The sequence below is a fragment of the Parus major genome, chromosome 3, assembly GCF_001522545.3.
Source record: "Parus major isolate Abel chromosome 3, Parus_major1.1, whole genome shotgun sequence".
Classification (NCBI taxonomy): Eukaryota; Metazoa; Chordata; class Aves; order Passeriformes; family Paridae; genus Parus; species Parus major.
In genome coordinates, this window is record NC_031770.1 from 29,828,001 (window position 1) to 29,845,155 (window position 17,155).

The following is a 17,155-nucleotide window of genomic DNA, read 5'->3' on the forward strand; positions in this document are numbered from 1 at the left end:
AGTTGTAGCTTGTATCTATTAACTTGGAAGACTTACTGATTTTATGAATTCATAGAAAATATGTAATGAGTAACAAACTTGTTCCTTTCCCATTCTTAAAAGAAGCAAAAAGACGGAGCTGAGGAACTGTGTCATACAGCACAATTTCAGTTTCCAGAAAAATATTGGAGCAAGTAAATGAACCAAATTGTTTGTAGGCACTCAAAGATAAAGGAATTACTGTCAGCTAAACCAGATTTGTCAAAAATAGATAGTGAATTTAGTTTCCTTCTGCGGCAGAAAAACAAGGCAGGGATAAGAAACAAATCACTGCTTGTTACATTTTGTCATAAGTAAAGCTTTTGACAGTAAAATGGTATTTCTGTATGCAAGCAAGAGGAACACAGTCTACAGGAAAGTATTGTAAAGTGAGTATAAAATTTGACTGGCACCTGTTGAAATCCTAGTTTAATAGAAATGGAAAATGGAATGATAATGTGAAGCGGGACTCTTATGGGGTCTTTCATACAGTCCACATTACTCTGTATATTAGGAGTGTATTTTTCTTAAATTTGCAGATAGCATGAAACTGTGAGAGAAGATACAGTTATGGAAAAGGAGAAAATTAGAGTTAAGAGTGATCTTGACAAAGTAGATACACAGTCTGAATGAAATAGAATGCAATTTCCTAAAAACAAGGGAAAAGATGTGTACATGTGTAGGGATGGATATATGATTTAGAGAATACAGGTAAGGAGCACTGAATAGTGCTTCAACACCAGGAAGTTCTGCAATTTTTAGTGAATACACTATTCCACTATATCCAGCCAAACTGGATATAGGATTGCACTTGCTGGTGCAAAACATATTATTTTAATATATAGACAGGAGTATAACTTGTAATATGAATCAGCATCATTCACTCAGTTCAGTCATATCTCATTTGCTATTTCTGGACTCTTGAGAGAATTACAATTTTATCATTAGAAAAAAGAAAATTCCACTTCAAAAAGTGTGTGAAGAGTCCAAAAGGGAACACCAAGAACCAGCATAGTCTGACCTACGAGAAAAGTTGGATAAACTTGTGGCTGGTTTAGAGAAGAAAGGTCTGAAGGGAGGTATGAAAAACCTCTTAAAAGGCTTAAAATTCATAGAAAACTTGGAGAATGGACACTGACCAAAGAATTTGGGAACCTTTGATTTAGGTGGTTTTTTTAAATGCAGGTTTTTTCTGCAGTAATATGTAAAATGTCTTACTCTTTTTTCTAGCAGAATTGTAACAATTCTAGCAGAATTGTAACAATTGTAACAAATCTGCTGAAATATATTTTTACCATTGGAACATTATTTCTGACTTATAGGACAATCATACAGCCTTTAAAATTGTTGTTGAACATGCTCATGCTTCTCTTCTGACATATGACTGTGTGTTGCTGAATAGTCACAGCAAGGCTAACCATCCGATTTCTGTCAGTTAGTTGCCTACTCATGAATGTGCAATTGTGTGTGATCTGATGACAAAGGATAACCCAGCCAGACATGGGGAGCTGAAATCATCATGCAGAGTTCAGGTAGAATCCAAACTGCTAACTTAGGTTGTGTGAATAGCCATTTACATAGTGTACTGTATTGGTAAATTGATTTGCTTCACAGGAGACTGTTCCTGCATAGCAATATCATCTTATCAGAAATAATGGACTTTAAGTGATACACAGGACACCTGCTTCAAAGGTTTCAAAAGGGAAGGGAGGGTAAAAAAGGAGGTGAAAAACAGCAGCAGAAAGCAAGCTGATTCTGTGTGTCATAGCAGATGAAACATTTAGGAAAAGAATGAGTTAATTTATTTATGCTTGGAAATTCCATATTGCATTATAGTTAAGAATTGTTATAATAGTCTGGGGATGCATATGATATAATGGCTAAAACTTTTCCCAACTGAAATTAGGTTATAGTATGACTGGTCACATGTCATGTTTCTATTACAAAGAACACAGGTAAAACACCTGTTTTTTTCTTTATGATATTCTGTGGATTCCGTCAGTTTCTGGGGATTTGTTCAAAATAATAACCTGAATATTTTCACTTGTTAGACAGGAGGCATAACTTGGAGAGAAGTGTTTTTTACATTGATTTGGAAATAAAAGGATCACACCTATATTTCTGCAGCCTTCTTAATTTTTTTTTAGCATTCAGTGTGCCATAAAGTGACATACTAGTTTGATGTTTCTCTTTTCTGGTTCTTTTAGTAGAAGTAATGCATTATCTTTCATTGGAATTTTCTTTTTCCTTATCAAAGTGGTGCTACTCTTTCTTGATTCACACAATCTGTTGTCTACTGCCTCTTCCCTTTCTTCATTTCTTGTTTTCTCATGCTTTGTTTATTTCTCCTCCTGAGGTGTTTTGTTGGTATGTTGGTTGTTCTTTTTCAAACATGTTATTCCCTGCTTCTGTGTTCAGTATAGTATCTCTTTGATTTTTTTTTCTCCTGAAATCAACTTGATAGCAATATTTCAAACTGATAGTACTGTGAAGTTACAAATCTGTGTTAATGAACAAAGGACAAGGCATATTGTGTGGAGTTTACAATCAGAGAAAGAAAAGAAACAAACATGAATAACTGACTAGAATAAGAACTAACCAGTCCATATTATTCTTAAAGATGATTCTTCTTGAAAAGTTGATTGAACAGTTAGTAATTTTGACAAGCAAAGTAAAGGGGGTCTTTTGCAATTGGAAGGGCAAATGAAGTATGCCGCTTGACAGTAAAGGGACTGTTAAGAAAAAGTGATTTGAAATGGTTGGAAATACAAGCAGTGTTCAAATATTTTAAAAGGTGAAGGTAAAAATGATGTGTCAAGTTTTAGGTTTAACATTCACTGTCATTTTTAATTTGTTCAACTAAGGACGATGGAAGTACAGAAGAAAATGAGCTTTAAGCAAGGATTGGGCTGTCTGCACTCTTTATCTCAGCTGTGATCTTTCACTCCATCAAAGTTCTTCACAATAAAGAACACTTAAAATTAGGTGCACCACAAATTCTTGTCTTGGACAAATAGCTAACAGATTTTATTTTGCATTCAAGGTTTAGACTGGAACTATATAGGAGTGTAACAATTCAATTTTCCTTTCTCATGGACAGAAGTTTAAAAACAGTATGAGCTTTAAAGGCTCTAGAGATAGATATCTCAAATATCCTTTCCTTGAGTGACCTGTTAAAACCATTGCATGTCAGAAGTGATGAATAGTATTTGTGGGTTCTGGGCAGGTTCCTGATCGATTGGTTGCTGGTTAATGAGAGAGAAGAAGTGTAAGTGCTGAAGTCCAGCTGACTGTGCAAGAGTACACCTGCTTTTTCTCTTTACCTCATTTTCTCTGTAATGAAGGAACCAATTAGTTTAGAGCAATCAATGCTGACCTGTTGGGATCAGGCAGTGTTCTGGCATTGCCAAGGCAATTAAATTCAGCAGAGCAAGGATTATAAAGGAAAAAAATAACAAAGGACTTGAAACTTTGAACTGAGTAAGAACTACATTGATACTTTAAGGTTGTCAAGAAAACACCAATCCAATATAGTTAAAAATAATTAAATAATTGTCATGTTCGCTTTTGTGTGAGATTGGGAATGCCAACATCATTGTTATTTGTCCTTTAAATCCTGTTTCTGTGACTGGGCATTTCTGCACAGTGTAGTGTATGTATCTGGAGAAGGCATTTTGCTTCAAAATTTCATATTGGTAGCTGAAAATTTCCCCCATTGTTCTATATTGTATGCTGCACTATTGAATTCATAGGCTATTTATGCTCATAAAATGATTCATTCCAATTGAGGTAGGTAAAAATGAAGCATAAATCCTTAGTAAATAATTGTACTTTTCATCAATTGTTAAGTTTATGAAATTTGTCATATATATTAAGATTTCAATATTAATTTAAATCTCTTGTTGCCTTCTATTGATGTCCTTAAAAGGAAAATTGTTCTCTGTAAGAGTTTTGGACTTATCAAGAGAAATATATTTGGCAAGTTGGAATTAACTTACATCAAATGCTAGTTTCCTGTAAACTACAGTTTCATTGACTGAATGAGTGTATAATAACTGGCAATATTATTGATGTTAAATAAAATATCAGGATCTCCCTTCTGCACATCTTTCCTGTCTGGAAGAGGCTAAAGTATTGTTTTATAAGGTTCATCCATTCTGAGTCCAGACTAACATTTCAATATTTCTGTTAAAAAAGTAAAATAAACCAGCCAAAACCCTTCAGGCAAACCAAAAATCTTGGAAAAAAAAAACCCAATAGAAGTATAATATCAAAGCAATAATATCAAAATATTATTTATCTTTCCATCTGATAATCTCATTTTTATTTGTTTATTTGATGTATGTTTCAGGGAGGAAAGGGGTAACCTGTACTTCTTTTAACTTCAGAAACATGAGAGATTATGAATATATATAAAATTTCTTTAATCATCAACTGTATGTTATCATTTTAACTGTCATCACATGAGCATCCTTTAGTTCGTGTTTGCCCTTGAGCAGCTGAAATGCACAATCCTGTTATTTCAAGCTTTTGAGGCATTTTTATTGTATCTTTGTAATGGAGTATTACATGAAATCAACTTCTTAATTTGAAATCTGAAGCTTCTGAGCTAATAAGTCATGTCCGTTCTATTTGTTAACTGTGGCTTTGTGCTGACTTCTTTTTAGGCATGTTTATATATAGGTACATGCATGTGTATATACATATAAATAAATAAAAAGTTAATATGATCATGTATTCTGTAATGGGTAGGAGGACTGAAAATTTTTCTGAGGCCACTTTCTGATGTGCTGCTTTTTGAAACACTTATTCCCCCTGCAGAGGTCTCCACCAGTTAGTTTTCATATACAATTGTAGAAGCTCTTTTTCTTTATGTTTGATTATGTTGACCACAGAGCAAATGTTCTACTTTAAAACAAAATATCAAATGTGGGGAATTCAGACATCACTATTAGATTGGTACATTTCTGCCCTTGGCATGGGGAGTGTGCTAATGATGGCTAGTGCTAGTGATTTCTGTCCTGAATATATATTTTTTATCATCATCTGATACAGAAAAGTTTTGAGATGGTTTTGGCTTTTTTTGCTAATTGCATGCTCATAGTGCATGGGACAGGTTTAATGTTGATTTTCATGCTGAATTTATTATAGAGTAGGAATGCTGTATCAGTTATCAATAGAGTGAGTTCTATGTACTGCGGAGAATAGTAATGTTCAACAGGTCTGGAACAGACAATTTTAAAAAAAGAAGAGCCAAAGAGTATTTCCTCATTTAATAATGAGGAAAATTGGTCTTGGCTTATCCTGATCTGGTGCACAGCTTAACTGTGATTGTAGTGAACACACTAACAATAATGTTTATAAAAACAGAAGAAGATTGGTAGGACAAAATTTCATATAATCTGTCTGTTTTAAAAGGGAAAGGATATGTTGCTCATGTGTGAACTCACTTGCAAAAATGAGTGGTTTAAACTTTAGGTTTTGTGCCAAAACAGGATTGCTTTTTCCAGACTTTTTAGTTGTATGAAGTGTGGTCTTTAGTCCAGACCTTTCATTAAACCACAGGTCTGAAATATCTCTTTCTGGAAAGGGGCATCATAGTGTAAAATACGAATAATACCTCTAAAAATGTATTTTTGGTGATGATTTAATATTTCAGAAGTCATAAAGGTTTAACTTTGAGTTCTAATTTAAATGTGTCTCTGGCCTTTATCTTTAGTATTTTTGAGAATATGAGTGACTTAGAGGCTCAGTTTTTTGGTGTAGAGTAGGCTTCATAGACTTCACCAGTGCAAAACAGACATGGTACGTACCAGTTGTAGTAAGGTGCGCTTATAGTGCTGTTCATTTGCAGTCCACTAAAGCAGTCTTCTTCATTTTATTTATTCATTCTAGATGTCCTTTTTAGTTTATGTATGTGCAATATTACTGCTTTGAAACAGAAGCTGTAGGTGCAGAACTAAAAGCACAGGGTTTACTTTTTGGAATACTGACATTCTGCAGTAGTAGTGAATTATTGATAATAAAAATGAGCTTTGAATTCTTACTATTTAATATTGACAATGCACACCTAGCAAGATATTTTCAAAATTATGCTGTACTTCCTCATTGTTTTAGTTTGTTTTTGTTTTTCACAAAACGTGAATATTTTGAAGTCTGAAACTAAATATGTTAAGAGGTATCACAGTAAAATCAGATGTCATTTGTATGAGGAAAGATTTTGTTACTTTGTGCTATGAGGTTAAATAATACTTTAAAGCAAGTTCATCATACATCTTTATATAGGATCTAGTTGCAATGTTTTCATCAAATAGTTCATGTATGGACTTGATCTTTATATATAGAATGGAACCAGACACTGGGCAAATAATGTTTAGTATTCCATCTATAAAAAATTATTAGAGATTAAATTTGTTCATGTCCAGTCACTGTATTTCTCATTTACTCACTTATAGAAAATTAGCAAATAGAGTAGAATCCCTCAGTATGAGAACTTGAAATGCAGTTTGATAACACAGAAATCATATTTCTGTAGTGTATATGTATAGCAAAATGAAAGCATGATCCTAACATGAGTTAAGTATCCATGTTTTATCTTTAATATGGCTACCATGGATAATAATAGCAGGTGAGTTGTAGGGGGGATGCAGGATTCAACTACTGAGATTCTGAGGGTTATTTGTAAGACCTGTATGTGCTTTAATTCATAATGTAAGGTGTAAATCCAGTGGTACTGTAGCATAAAAGTTACCATTGCTTTGTTTCCTTGTGTTTTGATCACTTTTGCTAAGTATGCATGGTCCTGAACTCCTTTCCCTGATTTCAAATCAGCCTATAAACCACCTTTTTGCTAGCATTTTGGTGCTGCTGGCATCTCTTCCCTGAACTGATGTTTAGAATCTGAAAATTGAAGTATTTAGAGTCAACTGTGTCTATTTAGGTAGAAAAAATGACCTTCTCTGAGCTGTTACTATAATGTAATATAAGGAAAATTATCACAAAGTTTGAGTTTAGTTTAGGATTGATGCAGTTGAGTCATTAGAGGTTGCAGGACATCAAGAAAGCTCTTTGATGAGATATGCCATAAATGGTTAGGTTATGTATATTTTGATGTATATTACATAGATCAATACCACAGTTACCTGTTAAATATGTAGGCAGTAGGGTTTTTAAACATCATTTTATGATGAAATTACACAGGTTAATTATTGATTTCCTCTTAAATCTGGAGACTGTATTCTAAGTACATCAAGATTAATTTTGAATGTATCAAATACACTCTATTTTAGGATACATGGCATAGTAGAGAGATAGGGTGCCAAGGTGAAGGAAAGATTGTATGAACAGAGAAGTGGAGAGTAAGAGATCTGAAAATTAAGTGTGAAAAATTGACTTTCAACATAGGTAAGGTAAGTCAGAGGCCAGATGAGGAAGGTCAGATGGGGAAACCTTAGTTCTGAAGTTCAAAGGTTCCGTGTCCATGTAGGACAGAAAGAAGTCACAGCCTTATATTCTCTGCAGATTTCTAGTTAATGAAAATATAGTGATAAATAATGTTGATTGCCTCAATTTCTAAACAGATATTTATGTCATTATACTGAGAATAATAATACTATTATGGAGGAAAAAGGTATGATTAGACTGATAATAGTCACCTGATATCAGTTACAGCTAAGAATAAAACAATGAAGTATATAACAAAGAGCTGCCTCCTGAAACATGTTTTCACTGCATTCATATATAAGAAAAAATAAATGTAATTAACTTGCCTTTAGTTACATATCAAAATAATGCAGTACTGAGTTTAAATTATCAGCTTAATAAAGTGAAGCAGAACATTCAGGAAAATTGAATTGATTTGTTAATGAAGTTTGTCTGTAGAACTGAGATTCATACAACCGTGTGGTAGATTAATTTAAAAGATAATCTTCCGCAGAGCACTTTGGTCACTTCTGAGGCAAGAATTGGATAATTTAGAGGAAGAAATCTGCTTGAAGAAGATACAGTACAACCTAATGCCTTTCATTGGCCATTTTTCCAATGTAACATTGTAATGTTGTAATTTGATTTTGAATAGGAGAGAGTCGTGTATGCTCTTAGCCACTTTGGGAAGGTGTGGGAAGGCCACATACAAGGTAATAACAATGGAGAGCTGTCAGATATCCTGAGAGTAGCTATGGTGAACCAAGCACATAAATTGACCAGCTTAGCTGATTCCAACACAAATGTGCAGCTGCTGGTTTCTGATGGACTATATAATTGTTAGAGCCAATATCCTAAATCACTAATTTCATTGTTACTATCTTACCTGCTGTGCAGTATAGGGAATACCTTTTATTTTTCTTTTTTCCCTGTTCTTTCTATTTTATTTTTTTTCTATTATTCTGGATCTTTTTTTTCTGACTTTTTGGTTCAAGTATAGTGGTCCATTTCTTCATTGAGGAATCACATTCTAAGTGTTAACTGAGTTAATTCAGCAACAGTTAAAAGTAGAAGTCAAAAGAAAACAAGTTCCCATCAAACCAAATATTGGCAAGTGATAGACATCATGTGCTGCATAGGCAGAATTCTTCTTCCAGCTGCTATTGAGGTGAAACCAGAAGCATGATATAGGCTTAAATCAAGGATTTTTGAGCTACATCTGGGTGGTTTTGAACATAGTTCCGAACTTAACAGTAGATGAAAAAGACATCAAGATTTATCTGATTTGAGGTCTAATACAGTACCCTTTTGAGTAATGAAAATATTTCAGAAACAGCTTTAAGCTTAGAAAAGAAGTACTAGATGTCATCTGGATTGAAAAAGGCAGAGGTTTATGAAAAAGAAATAATGTGGTTACATTAGCAGATCCTAGGTAGATTATTAAATTATTTAAGAATCCTTTATTTTGTCATAACTTGGCTCTAAGGCTATTAATTTGCAACTTACAGCATTTTCAGTGCAATTCTTACACTCAGTGAGTTTGTTACTTTTTGAAACAGTTGATGAAACTGCTTTTTGGCACTTTTTAATATATAGATAGCCAAATAGATGATGGCTTAATGCCATCATGCCATCAATGTCTTTAAGCAGGCATCCAGATAAAGTTCTCTTTCATTCTCAGATAAGAGATTCTTTGTTCATAGTGAATGAAGTTAATACTCTGGTGTTTTTTCCCATGGCCATAAAGTTTACTTCACTACAGAAGTAGTTATCCTGCAACTGTTCAATTTTTTTGCACAGGCAAGTAGTGACATTTTCATGTCCTTTCAAAGCTGTGTAGAATCCGTTATTAAGTATTTAAAAGGCATTACTAAGAAAGATTAAGGCAGATTTGACGTTGCTACTGATAAAAATATACATTATTGTTGTCTTAAACATGGGCTTGTTACCTGTACAGTGCTGATCCACACACTGAGGTGAGGTACTTCTATTTTTTTATTCCAATTTGTTCCAAGCAGGGATCTGGGTAGCAACCCACAAAATGCTGACTCCCTAGTCATCAAAACTTTGCACTTTTTATACATTTCAACAAACAAATGAATCAGCATTCATTGGTTAGTAGTTACATAATTTTTGCATTAATTAGTACCCAAGCCTTTATTTGTTAATTATATTCCTCACTTCCCATGTTAATTAGTCCATATGCAGTGTTCTTCCTTCCATTTGAGTCTGGGGTCCATTCTGAGGAGGTAGACGGTGCATCATTGGTTGCAATCTCCCACTGGATTAATATCACCTAGAAGTAGCCTATGTGCAGGTCACTCAGGGAAATTTTGGGCAGGTGAGAGCTTTACTTTGTACTACACTCTAAAAGAAATAAAGTTTGGAAGAGAAGCCTTACTTTATTTTTCTTGTTGCCATTTATTCTTTTCTTCCATTGCACCCAAAGTGATTTTAAGAGTTATGAAATTAGATTTAAAACAGTTTCATATTTTTAGATGTGTAACCACAGGAAGAGAATTTCTTGAGTGGTTATTGTTCCTTGGTTAAAGAAACAGTTGAAGAGATCTGAATTCAGTAGCTCAGTCAATATATTTATGTTTTCTGCAGGTCTGCTGACAAGTTTTAGTGGTGTATTTCATAAACATATCAAACATAAGTTATTTTCATTTTGTAGAACCAGAGCTACACTTTAACAAAATATTTTCTTGGGGCTGTGGCACTCAGTGTACCACTCCAGCTTAATGGTAGTGTTTCAGTGAATAAATATCCATTGTAATCAGTTTAATTGGTGCAATACTGCAGAGTGCTGTTCTGAATTAAGCAGTTCTTACTGCTTATTAAATCAGCAAGAGAAATGTGGCGAATGTTGTGTGATACCATGTGGTTCTATTCTACAATTAAAACAAACTACAAAAAAAAGTAAGTGGAGAAAAGAGAAGCAGTGAGAACAAGAAATCATTACAGCAGTTGTCTGTCTTAAATGCTCTGTCTTTAACCATAATTCAGCTATTCTCACATGAACTTGAGTTTCTGGATGTTTTATTATTTGTGTACATATATTGGAAGTCACTACCCTTCTCTTTTTGCCATCTCATTGCTGATGAGCTGTGTAGGAGTGTTTGTACAGGTTAATATAGACCACCTACTTGTAATCCAAATTCATGATCTTCTTTCACATCATCACACAATTTGATTTTAAAAGAACCAGACCTGTGAAGCTTATGAGATTGAATCTGCTGTGCTGAGCTGTGTTTGATGAATAGTCCCATAAATAATATTTCTTTTGTCTTTTATTTTTTAGTGCAGTTCACGCTTACAGTAGCTAAGAGCTGGGTCTTGTATATGCTGGAAAGTATATGTCATGGCTGGGATGGTGGTCAGGTGCCACGACCTTCCTAGAGAAGCTAGGAAACAGACATCCTGGGAAACACGGGCACATCTGCAGCTGCTTCTTCTGTTTCAGCTCTGAGCCCTGAAAAGGGTTGCTGAGTGAATGCAGCTCTTCAGGTGACATGGAAGGAAAGAGACAGAGCCTTCATATAGAATTCCTCGGGGTGCTTTATTCAGCTCCTTTGGTGGGGTGCAGTGACAAAAAGCCAGGGAGTCAGAGCAAACAGGGGTTTATATCAGCTGGCGTTTCCAGGGTACAGGAAAGGGGAAGAACCAATGAGATACACAGAATTTGCATAGGGTACAGAAAACTTTTAACTAGAGTTTCTCCCTCAGGGGGAGAATGGCAAGCTGGAGCCTATGGCCTTCCCTCCGGGGAGAGTGGCCACACTGCTGACCGCCTTGTCAGCCACAACTCCCCTTTCTTTATTAATTAAAAAGCCTCCCCAACAGCCTTCTTAAAGAAGTGTAGAAAACATAACACAATAGCGATAACTAAAAAGAACCAAAAGAATCCACAACACATTATTAAGGAAAGAGGCAACCCAGCCTCTCAGTCACAAATGTCAAAGTTTTCAAAACACTTAGGGTCTTTTTTGGTTTGAAGCTCCTTAATGTCCTCTTTGAGAAACTGATTGCTCCTGGAGATGGCTGTGGTCTGACAGGTTAAATCAGCAGAGGCCCTCAAAGTAAACATAGGTTGTTAGCTTTCCTATTATTTTTTTTTTCTTTTTTTTTGTGGGGGGGGGAAGAGGACGGGATATCTCCCTGGTTTTTATTTTTCCCCTCCACTCTTCATTCCCCATATCCTTGATAAACAAAAAAGGTTAAGGTATAGGTGCTGTTGGGAAGTTTAGGGAAGAGGGAAAGGGACTGAAGAGTGAAGTGTGGGGGAGGTAAGTATAAGGGAAAATGTGAGTTTAGGGAATAACAGGGGGTAAGCGACTGGGGAAATAATGGGGGAAGCAGCAATGGGTAGGAGGTGCTTAGCCTGTTGGCTTGCATCGTTAAGATGTTTGTTTTGTCTGTGACCTGGTGACTGGGCGATATAGGCTTTGTAAGAAGCCATGTTTTGCAGAGTTTCTGTTTCCAGGCAGCTGATGTTTGATTCTGCAGTTCTGTGGTAGACTTGGAGGGAATCTTGTTATTTTGTTTGGGGCAGTGTTTGTCGGTGCTAGGTGTGGTTCGATGCACTTCCCTGGGAGCCATCTTGGGCCAGATGGAGCAGACACACAGGCATATCCCTTCCCCAGGTTATCAATGGGAAAGGCCCTGCTATTTGCTGGGTCTCAGGATCCTTGTTCAGCACTGGCAGCTTTTCATTGAGCTTAGCTCAGGCTGAATTTGAGAAGTGCTGGAGTACAAGGGGATCGACTCTGAAAATGAGAAGTTTAGGAAATTAATCACATAGAGAGCTTTACAGAGTCTCTCAGTGGGAGACATGGTCTCTGTCCCTCCTCGCTGCTGGTGAAAGACTGGCTTGATGGTGCCATGGATCTTTTCTAGTATTGCCTGTGGTGTGTTTCACCCCCCACTGATTGAAAAAAGTGTTTAATTTGTGGGAGGTGTAAGCAGTCCCATTGTCAGTTTTTATTTCTTTGGGGACTCCCAGGGTGGCAAATGCCAGAAGATGCTTGATGGTATGTGCTTCATCTTCTCCCACACGGGCTGAAGCAAGCACTGCTCTTGAAAAGGTATCAACAGACGCATGAATATATTTTGATATTCGAAAAGATGGGAAGTGGGTTACATCTGTTTGCCAAATTTTGCAACTGTTGAGGCCTCTGGGGTTGACCCCAGAGCCTAGGGATGGCAGTTGATAGGATTGGCAATTTTGGCAGGTGGCCACAATGGCTCTTGCCTGTTCCCATGGCAAGTGAAACATTCTCATGAGCACTGGGATGTTTGATAAAATGCATGGGACATCTTTGCCTAAGTGAGGATGTCCAGCACATTCGCTCTCCCAGCTGTCATGGCAAGTGCTCTCCTGTTTCCCTCTGTGATGGCACCAGGGAGGTCAGTGTGTGACTTTACATGCGTTATATGAAAGGGATATTTTCTGTGGGAGATGAGATGAATCTGTTTGGAAAGCATCTGGCATAAATTTGGTTTGGAGATTTCCTTTAAAAATGAGTGCTCTGCCCTCATACCTATACCTGCAACATACGCCAAATCAGTAACTACATTTGTAGGTTCCTGAAATTTCTCAAATGCTCTGATGATGGCCCTTAATTCTGCAAGCTGTGGCAACTCTTCTACCACCTGGTTGTCAGACTCCTGCGTTCTGAGATCCTTCCAAGTCATTACTGACTTGTAGGAGGGCCCTAAGCCATCAGTAAAAATGGCCAGAGCCTTGAGGGGTGTTTTGCTTTGGAGGAATTTAGAGACTAAATTAAAAGCTGAATTGAATAATTTATATTTAGGATGATGAATTGAAACGTTGCCTGGGTAGCTATCTAGGGAGAACTGAAGACTCTTGTGGAATTGGAGTAAATGCTTCAAATCCCCAGCAGTAGCCAATGGTAGGTGAATGCATGTGAACTCACACCCCACAAGAGAGCAGAGGCGAGCTTGGGCCTTCCTTACAAATTCTACCATTAATTCTTGGGTAGCTGTAATTGTTTTGGTCAGCTGCTGATGGGGGAACAACCACTTGAGGATGATTAGGGGGTCTCTCAAGTGTCCCACTGAAAGATAACGCCATGAAACTGGGGGGCCTTACCTAAAATGGCCAGGTTGAAGGGCAGGCTGGGTTCATACCAGTCGGCTTGTCAAGAGGACAGGACCTCCTGGACCTTAATGATGGAACCTCGAGCCTCGGGTGTGAGAGTACACAGTAAGCTCAGGTCCTCGCTGCCTCAGAGAAGATTGAAGAGGAGCGCGAAGTCCCCCGTTGTTGTTGTCAGCAAGGGATGTACCCAGCTGATGGACCTGCAGAGCTGATGGAGGTTCTGCAGGGTCTTCAGGTCATCTCGGATGGTCAGTTGCTGGGGCATGACAATTTGCTCACATATGCAAAGTCCGAAGTAAGTCCAGGGCCTGGCTCATTGGATCTTGTCCTCCCAGATGTCAAAGCCTGCTCTTTTAATGGCTTTTACAGTTTTCTTTAAAGTCATATCCAGGTAACAGTCAGTGGGAGCACAGATCAAAATATTGATATTGATATTGTCCATGTAGTGGAGGATGACTGCCTCAGGGAACAGGTTCCTGATGGGGGACAGAATGTGGGCCATGTACCAATGGCATATTGTAGGCAAATTTCTCATCCCTTGTTGGAGGACCAGCCAACAGTACCATTTTAGAGGGGCCTATCTGTTAGGGGATGGGACAGAGAATGCAAATCTGGGCATGTCTTGGGGATGGAGTGGGATATTAAAGAAGCAGTCTCTAATATCTATGATGGCATGTTTCCAGTCCTGGGGTAACTTAGATGGTGAGGCCAAGCTGGGCTGCAGGAGACCCATGCCCTCAATGACCTCATTGGTCTTTCTGAGGTAGTGGAGAAGCCTCCACCTGTCTTTGCCAGGCTTTTTTAAAACAAAGGGGAGTTCTAAGGGCTATTAATCTCTACAAGGTGGCCCTTGGAGAGTTGCTCCTCCATGATGGCTTCTAAGGCGCACAATTTTTGGTTGGACAGGGGCCACTGGTTGGCCCACACTGGATAATTTTGTTTCCAGGTGAGTTGAGAAATGTTAGGTGTTGTGCACTCTACAGCACCCCCAACTAAAAATCCCTACTAGGGATTTTTAGGGAGGCCCCCCATTGGGACAGTACCTGCCCCAAAGGGTAATGGGTGCCCTCACTACAAATGGTCAAATGGTTGCCATTTTTCCTTCAGGACCTTCTACAACAATATTTCTCTTGCTTCTAAATGAAACTGCCACACCTCCAATCCCTGAGATCATGCCTGCCATGGGCTGCAGCTCCCAGTTGGAGCTTGGAGTGGGCTATGAGGATAACATCTGCTCCAGTGTCTAGTATGCCTGGGCGGCAGATCTTTTCCCCTCTGTAGAAGAGGCCACAGTTGACAATGGATTTATTTGAGCCCACAATTTCCATCCACATGGCAGTAGGGTTGAGGGGAACCTGTTTCAAAGAGTCAGGTGGCAGTAAAAAGGCCTGTGGAATAGGAGTGTGTTGTGATAGGTAGTATGGAGGGTCCATGCCAGACAGACAAAAATTTCATCCCTGGATGTATTGTCCGCACCTCAGGAATCACATAAATTTGCTCTGGTGAGTTGAGCAGGTCACCAATAATTAAAGGACTGTCCCCTGGTCCATATTTCCCAGTTGGTATCTTGTGAATGCACTCATCTGTAAGGTCAGTGGACAGTTTGCTTACCTGCTGGTGCTGGGTTCTCACATGAACCATTCCGTATGTGGCATCTGCTTCAGATGTGCTGGCAACAGCAGAGCACTCGGGGCTGGTGTCTGGTCTCTCATCTGCTCTGGGAAGGTAGGTATAGCAGGGCGGGACAGCTTCTGATTTTGTCATGACGTGGGGCTGTTCTGATCTCCGTGGGGAGTTTCCTGGATGCCATGGGTAAGGCAGGCGTGGTTGTAGCCATGGATAGTGCTTGCGGGAGTTAATTGGTGTACTTTGCCAGGGACAGTCTTTAAAGAAATGTCCAGTCTCTACACAATTAAAATATTTTTGATTGTCCTTGGCTACAGCTCCAAATGCCCCAGTCACCCCGTCTACATTCCCCTTAGTCACAGCCTGCGCCACAGTGTTTTCTGATGACATGTATTTATCTGAAATTTTATTTTTTCTGTTTTAAAGAAATAAAAATTGGAAACCATTAAAAAAGAACAAAGCATTTGTAAATTTACTATTCTTACAGATTATTATGTATACAATATACAAAACATATTATCACATTGTGCAAGTGTTACTTACGTTCCAAAGCACATCAGTGTTAATTTGGTTATAACCTTTGAGAAACATTGGTTGATTGGTTGACATACTGCTTACATGTCATTACAATGTCAAACAATTGCATGTCCTGTGTGTTGTATACCAGTATTTTTAGTCACTTGAATGCCCCAGCATAAAATATCTGCATACACATTCTGACACATGTGTGTGACATGTTGTGTTTTTAAACTGCTTCACTATTGGTTGTATTTCCAAGGTGAAAATGTTTGTTACTGTCCAGGCTTTGTAGGTGTTAGATGTATTTTTCCTACTGGAGTTCAATGATTTTTGTCTTGTGTGTTTTGATTTGTCACTGTTGTTTTCAATATTTGCAGCAGGGATTTCCTTTGGTATAAAATAGACTTCATTAGACTTTCCTGTCTAGGTGCAGGAAAACTTGTCTTCTGTCAAAAGATAGATACGGTTTTGTGTTTGTTCTGGCTTAATTCTTTATTTTATATGTTTATTTATGTCCACTGTTCTCCTACATTATTTAATGCTGGCAGTAGATTTTTCTTCCTTGCTTTTTCTATCTTCCTGCCACAGGTCTGTTGATACAGCTGTGTCAGTCTGAAGGATTATTCATTTTAGGGAGTTGTCAATAAATGGAATTTAGATGGTGTTGAATAACACTATGTTTCCTTTTCCACTAAAATACAAACACAATGTCTTTTAATGCCCTTGTGTGTTGTGCTGTGCCTCATGCATCTTTGTGGTTGTGATTGGAATGTGAATGTTAGTGGTTCTAAGCAGTTAGAGGAGGTATAAAGAGTGTAATAATTCTAGCACCGGTGTCTCATACCAAATGCTCCACAAAGGAAAATGAAATGCCAATTTCATAAAAGCACATTTTGTGCATATTAGATTTAGTTCTTTGAGCTTGCTGTTGTTATTCTGGGCTGCTTTGATAGTAATGAAGAGTGGGTATCAGTGCAAAATACCTGTGAATTTCCATTCCCTCCCCTTTTTTAGTCCTCTGTCTCAATATTCTCAAGGGATTGGAATTTGTGCTTAATATATTATAAAGTTTGTCTGTATCTTACTGCTGTTATTTTAATGAAGGATTAAAATTACTCCTAGAGTATGCATATTTTCATGCTTTGACACATAGGACACATCCTGTTATGATGATGTAGGCAGCCGAGCTTTGGTGTTTGTAGTCCTCCAGGGTACCCACAGCAGAATCAGTGGTGTGATCTGCAGCAGCTGTTATCTGAATCATATGTGTCAGCTTTACAACTGTAAAGAGCAGAAGTTAAACATATGTAGTCACAACAGAGCACCAATATCATAATTTCATGTAAAGGAGAAGAATTGCTTTGGGAAAAATGGGAGACGAATGAGAGATGTTGCCATGTAGGTGCCTAATTAATCCACCCATTTCATATTTCAGTAGTTTAAAAT

General features: G+C 37.7%; 1 protein-coding gene across 14 annotated transcripts in view; it reads left to right on the forward strand.

The window, feature by feature from the left end:
- Window positions 1–17,155, forward strand: part of BTBD9 (BTB domain containing 9) — a 130,619-nt gene that overhangs the window by 53,253 nt on the left and 60,211 nt on the right. The window lies entirely within an intron of this gene.